Source organism: Acomys russatus, chromosome X (genome assembly GCF_903995435.1).
Source record: "Acomys russatus chromosome X, mAcoRus1.1, whole genome shotgun sequence".
Classification (NCBI taxonomy): domain Eukaryota; kingdom Metazoa; phylum Chordata; class Mammalia; order Rodentia; family Muridae; genus Acomys; species Acomys russatus.
This window is the reverse complement of record NC_067169.1, coordinates 44,619,068-44,626,096: the sequence shown is the minus strand read 5'-3', so window position 1 is coordinate 44,626,096 and position 7,029 is coordinate 44,619,068. Positions and strand designations below refer to the sequence as shown.

The window sequence follows — 7,029 nt, the reverse complement described above, 5'->3', positions numbered from 1 at the left end:
CCTCCCCTGAAAAAAAAAGGCAAATAGAGGTGAGAAAATGGTTCAGCAGGTAAAGGTATTGACACCAAAGCTGACAAACAAGTTCAATTCCTGTAACCTCCATGGAGGAGGGAGAGAGCCTCTGATTTCCATGGAGCATACCTATCTGGCCTACATACACATATATACACAAGATAAAGTTAAAAGGGGAAAAAAGGCAAATGAAGAACTAAGAATTGTACTACCAGCCATTTTATCTAAGTTTTGACCATTTATTTATTATTTTACTTTGAAAAATGATAATTTCAGCTTTAAAAATGCCATTTGAATTCTCATTTCATTTCCTATGCCAACACAATTATCCACAATGATCTTACAGTTCCCTGCACCTGGTCCTCAGAAACATAATGGTCTGATTGGCCTTAGCTTTCAGGGCAGTGACCCAAAGCATTGCTATGTGTCACTAGATGTTTCCAGGGTGAACATACTTGCAACTGCCACTTTATGCTGGTTCTTGGCCTCACAAACTGCTTCCCAAAGCCCTATTCTGCTAACTCCATGTTTGAGACTCAGTGTTTGTAGAGTATCCACTGTTAACAAGTATCTCTGGCTATGTCTCAGAAATGTCAAGACAGAACGGTCTTTTCCCAAAATCTTACAGATGTGTTACAGCAAACTGAACCATGACAGTTAAGGAAAACTGCTTGCTGGGGCTTATTTCTGACCACACAAGCTATGTGGAAGCAGCTGCAGCTTTGATAAGGGCCGGCATTTAAATTCTTTTAAAGGAATTGAAAGCAAAATATAAAAAAACAACTTTACCTCCTACCCCTGGGTATGTGCCATGGACCATGTGTGGAGTTCAGAGGACAACTTTCAGGAATAAGTTCTGTTCTTCCACAAGTTATGTCTCCAGACTTGGTGGCAAATGCTCTTATCTACTTAGACATCTCAGCAGCCAGAAAAGCAACTTTTTAATCAAAGTATAATATACCCAGGGTCAGAGAAGGTGCTCAGTGATTAAGAGTCCTTAATGGTGTTGGACAGGGCCTGGATTCAATTCCAAGCACCCATATGGCAGCTTATAGCTATCTGTAGCCTCAGTTTCAGGGAATATGACATCTCATGTGACCTCTGAGGGTACCAGGCACACACACTGTACACTCACATACAAGCAGACAAAACACTAATATACATAAAATCAATAAATCTAAAAAATTTAAAGTGTTACATAAAGACAGAAAAGTATACATATGTTAATGTACAGCTTGTTAAGTTTTCTCAAGCCCACCACTCTGATGTAACTAGGACTCAGATCAAGAGGTGATGCATTAAGTCTGGTGTGGAGGCACAGGTCCTATGTCAGCACTCAAGGCAGAAGCAGGCAGAGGCAGATCTCTGTGAATTCAAGTCCAGCCTGATCTACACAGTGAGTTCCAGGACAGCCAGGGCTATGTGGCAAGACCCTGTCTCAAAAGAAAAATAGGAAAAAAGAATGAGAGAAGACGCGATACATCAACAACACTACAATAGTCCCTATCTGTTTTGTAAGGTGATAGGATAGACACAAGTCCCTTTCTAGTATCTGTTAAGGAAAAAAACTGTCATTTGCACCACACTAAGAAAGCCAAAATCTCTACATGGCATCTCTCTCTCTCTCTCTCTCTCTCTCTCTCTCTCTCTCTCTCTCACACACACACACACACACACATTTGTTTGTTTGTTTGTTATTTTTGAGACAGGGCTTCTCTGTGTAGCCCGGGCTGTCCTGGAATTCCTTCTGTAAACCAGACTGGCCTCAAACTCACAGATCTACCCGCCTCTGCCTTCCCTGGGATTAAAGGTATGTGCCAACACCACCCATCATGTATCTCTCTTATAAAGGAAGGCTTTATGCTTCAATTTTTTTTCCATCTGCAAAGTACTGGAAAATCGAGAAGAGGCTAAGTTCATACCTTTCTCTGAGGTCATTAGAATCCCTGCATGGAAGAGATGTTTTAGGCCACTGTAACCTCAAGAAAGGCTGCAGGTATGCCCCTGGGTTACATAGGATGGTTAAAGCTTTCATATGGACCTTCCCAGTGTTTAGTTATCTCATTATTTCATTGCCCTTCCCACTTCCGATGGCCAGTGGCTTCCTCCCAGCGCAGGACAGCCTTCATCACTTCTTGCTTTCGCTTCAGTTCCTTTGTTCAGTATAACATAACATAGCAGTTTTGCCAGACTCCATTGTAGGTACAGCGTTTTTAATGAACCTTTTTATTCCTTTCCCCAAATAAGCAAAACTTGTCCTTTTCAGGGCCAAAATGTGTTCAGCCAAAGTCTACAAACCATTTACGCAGTTCTCATGTTTTCTCAAGAACAAGGTTTTCTAATAGTTCCAGACATTTCTTTGCCCTAAACAAGATGGGATTAGACACTGGAATTCCCAACTCCAAAGAACTTAATCCCCATTTGCACCACAGCTCAGTCGGATCTCATGATATTGGCCTCACAGATAATGCTGGCTGTAAGTATATTGTACCACAATAAAGGGGCTGCCGTGGGTGCAGCTTTCCGCCTTCTGAGAAGATCCTTTGCTCCGTAGGAGTTACTGGGTGTGCCTGGAGAAGCTCCAAGAAGGTTAATAAGTGCCTGTGAAAGCAAGAGGGGGAAGATTGAAAGAGAACCCAGGAAATTCTCACAATGATACGCGGAAAAGGAGGCAGATGCCAAGTCCTTAGTCAAGCTTCAGAACGCTAAAGAGAAACATAAACACGTGAAGAGGGATGGGTACCACCCCTTCTGTCAGGTGACTGGATATGTGATCAGGGTTTCTTTTCCCATGTGCTGGCTGCCTCTGAGGCTGGGACTTGGAAACAGGGACACTGAATACTGCCTCCCGGTCCTCAATAAGTGCTGACAAATATTCTGGAATGACCACAGTTGACCTGTCGTACCCAGCTAGTAAGAATAGGGTTCTCTTTAAAGGATTTATTACTTTATTGCTTTAGAAGATTTATTACTTTATAGCCCTCAAAATATCACAGTAGAATTATAGGCAACACAAGAGCCAAGCCATGTGAGTCGTTTAATTCAGGCAGGATTGAATGTGTAATTAAGATTAATTATAGCATAATGGAATTGTAGACATGTGATTATTGCATCACATTCCTTGCAGACCTGCATCTTGCGTTCACATCATTTAGTTTTTCAGATTAAGAAGTATGCTGGGTGGCAGAGGTGATGGAGCTGAGCTGACTTTTATCACCAGGGTGTGCTAGAAGTTAATTTTGGCCAGTGGCTGTCTCAGGGGTATTGAAATCCACCCAGGTATGATGTGGTTTAGAATACCCTGGCTTTATTTCATTTCCTTTGAGAAAAAGTTAGCCTTAAAATATCTCCATCAGAAGATGAAAGCATTTATGTGTAGTATTAACAAGTTTAGAGAATTACATGGCTGTCCAGAGTGTGGTAAAGGGAATTAATTTTTCAATCATAAAGCCAAAATAGGAGTTGGAGCCTTGGAGATATTTCGAGTATTCTCTTGAATCAGAGAAGACAGGGCAGGCCTTCATTATTTTGACTCTCTTATCAGAGCAAAATAAAACCAAAGAAGAACATTATATTGCAGATTGTATTATTTCTTTGAGAATTTATTTATTTGTATGTGTATGACTTTTTGTCTGACTGTGTATCTGTGCACCACATGTGTGCCCGGTACCTGCAGAGGAGGCCAGAAGAGGGCTTTGCATCTCCTGGAGCTGGAGTTATTGACAGTTATGAGCTGCCTGTGGGTGTTGGGAATTGAATTTGGTCCTATTGGAGAGCAGCCAGTGTCTTTCACTGCTGAGTCATCTCTCCAACTCCTAGTCTATTATTTAAATATTAAAACATAATGATAGTGTCACTATTTAAGTTCTTCTATGTATTAGACCTAAGAGAGCATTTTTAAATTATATTTTTGACAAGTTCATCATGTTGTGATCATATTCACCCTCCTTTCTCATTCTCTTTTCACTCCTGCCAGACCCTGTTCTTCTCAACTAGTCCCCCTCCTAGTTTCATTCCTTTACTTTTGTGACTGAATTGAATTAGGCTTGCTTACAAGAGCATGATGAGGGGTTATTTTCTTGAACGCAAGCCACTTACCATTGGCTATACCAGTGAAAAACCATCCACCAGTCAACTGTCAATAGCTCCCCAGGAAGGAGTGGGGATTCATGAGTTCCTCCCTCATCATAATGAGCTGTTGAAGGGCCAGATCTTGCCCCAGATCTTATCCAGTCAGTTACAGCTACACTATGTGGAATCTGTGTATGTATGTATGTATGTATGTATGTATGTATGTATGTATCTGTCTATCTATCTATCTATCTATCTATCTATCTATCTATCTATCTGTCTATCTATCTGTCTATCTAGACAGGGTCTCTCAATGTGTAGCTCTAGATGATCTGGAAATCAAATTTCCAGAGATCCAGCTGCCACTGCCTCCCAACTGCTGGGATTAAAGGCTTACATTGTGCTCTTTTGTTTGTTTTTTAAGACAGGCTTTCTCTGTGTAGTCCTGGCTGTCTTGGAACTCGTACTGAAGATCAGGCTGGCTTCTAACACAGAGATCCCTCTCCCTCTCCCTTTCCAAGTTCTGGGATTAAAGGTGTGAGTTACAATGCCCAGCTGGGCTATAATGTGTTTAGCTTCAGTTTGCTTGGATGCTATTGTAACATTAACGGGAATATTCCTCAAAATTGAATAAATTACATATTTTTAATTAATATGTACTTTTTATTATGAAGGTTCTTGAAATACACATTCAAACTCTTTTAAAAATGATTCTTGAACTTGAGCATTATCTTATATTATTTTATTTTTATTATATGTTATCAAAAGATCAATTAAATCTCCTGCTTATAGCTCTTAATCAAACTTAAGACCAAATTAAATAATACGTAGGAAATATAGGGAAATTTATAACATTTAAATTCAAATAATCATTTAAGGCACAGGATGATGGTTTTTTTTTTTCTTTCTGAAAGTACTCTTTAAATCTACTTACAATCTTTTTTGCCCACTAAATTACTTACAAACCATTCCACTCTGGCTGAAATGATCATAAATCTATCTGAAGACCTAAACACTGAAACAAGATAATACTTTCCATCAAGGCAGAACATTCATTAAGATGAACATATATCTGTATTAGCTACTTGAGGCAGCTGCTTGTTATATAGTCCTTGAGGCAGCTGCTGTTTTATAGCCCTGGGACGTGGAGCTGGCCTAGAATGTGGAAGGCACAGCACACCAACTGACCCACTTTCTCCAGCTAGGTCCCACCTCCCAAAGGTTCCACAACCTCCCGAAATAACACCACCAACTGGAGACCAAGTGTTCAAACACATGGGCTTATGATGCCACATTGTCTTCTAAATATTCATGTCTATGCCCATAGGCCAGTTCTGTTGTCAGCTTTAGTCAGAGCAGCTTCCTTTCACAGTGAATGGCAGTTACTGCAGAGACTCATAACTGGTCTAAGTGCTAAGAATACATGACTGCTGAATATATTAGAAATATTTACCCAATTTAAAATTATTATTATTCCTTTGAGTATTTCATATGATGTGTATTGATGATGATAATATTTACCCCCATCCTCCAGTCATCTCAGATCCATAACCTTTTCCCTACCCACCCAAGTTTGTGTCCAGTTTTTAAACCTATCAAGACCAATTTGCTCAAATATTCTTGGATGTGTGTGTCTAACTTATCAGAGGCTACAACCTTAAATCTGTCTCTCCCTCTCCTAGGAGAGAAAAATGACCAACAGTTCTGTGGTGGGGCTTCATGCCCAACTCCTCTCTCCGTGCTGGTATTTGGTCTAGCTTGGGTTTGTACAGGCTTTATGCATGTTGTCGCAACTGCTGTACGTTCATATGTGTAGCTGTGCTGCTATGTCTAGAAGAGACTGTTTCCTTGGAGTCAACCAGCACCTCTGGTTCTTAACATTGCTTATGCTCCCTTTTTCATAGTGATCCCCAAGCCTTAGGAGGGGGTTAAGAGTCTATATGTTCATTTTAGGGCTGAGCATTCTGCAGTCTCTTACTCTCTGTACCATACTCAGTTGTGGGTCTTTGTGTTAATAATCATCTACTTCAAATAGAGGTTTCCCAGGTGAAGCTTGAGAGATGCACTAGTCTATGGGCGTAATGATAAGTTGTTAGGAGCTGGTTTAATACTATGTCCATTTAGCAGAAAATAGTAGATTTTCCCCTAGGGCCTATGCCCTGTCTAGCCATAGTGAAAATTTAGTGTATTTACACCTTGGAATATTATTCACGTATTAAAAAAAAAAAGAAATTCAAGGGCAAATAGATAGAGCTGGAAACAATCATTCTGAATGAGGTAATACCAAAACCAGGAAGAGAAATATGTTTTCTCTCATTTGTTGCATGCTTTCTCTTATTGATGGATATTATCTTTGAACCATTAGATAATATCTATTTGTGTTTTGCTTGGAATATCCATAGAAGTTAGTAATTACTAGGGCCATGGGGAAGAGTGGAGGTTGAAGGAAGAAGGGGAGATAGAATGCACTGATACAAAAGATTAAACGGGACCAAGGGAACAGCAAGGGTTACATTGGGGTGGCTGAACTGAGTGCAGGTTACAGGAAGGAGCATGAGGAAGGATGAATCATACTAAAGAACTTTCAAAGAGGTCATATGGAAAGTTATTGTAGAGGTGTCTGTGTGCGCACATGCGTGCGTGCGTGTGTGTGTGTGCGTGTGTGTGTGTGTGTGTGTAATTAAAACAGAGTTAGCTTAGCCGCCTGTAATCCCAGCACTCAGGAAAGCAGAGGCAGGTAGATCTCTGTGAGTTTGAGGACAGCCTGGTCTACAAAGTGAGTCTAGGACAGCCAGGGCTACACAGAGAAACCCTGTCTCAAAAAAAATATATAGTTGACCTGTGATGAGGCAACAAAGCTTCTACTAGACACCAGAGGCTAACAAAAAGCTCTTCCAGATGATCCAGGTTTGATTCTCGGCACCCACATAATGACTAAGAGATAAT

General features: G+C 40.5%; 1 non-coding gene across 1 annotated transcript; it reads right to left on the bottom strand.

The window, feature by feature from the left end:
• Positions 1–614: 614 nt before the first annotated feature.
• Positions 615–749, bottom strand: LOC127186015 (small nucleolar RNA SNORA16B/SNORA16A family). The gene has a single exon (XR_007830271.1). It is a non-coding gene; the product is annotated as a small nucleolar RNA SNORA16B/SNORA16A family (small nucleolar RNA).
• Between the last annotated feature and the right edge of the window lie 6,280 nt (positions 750–7,029).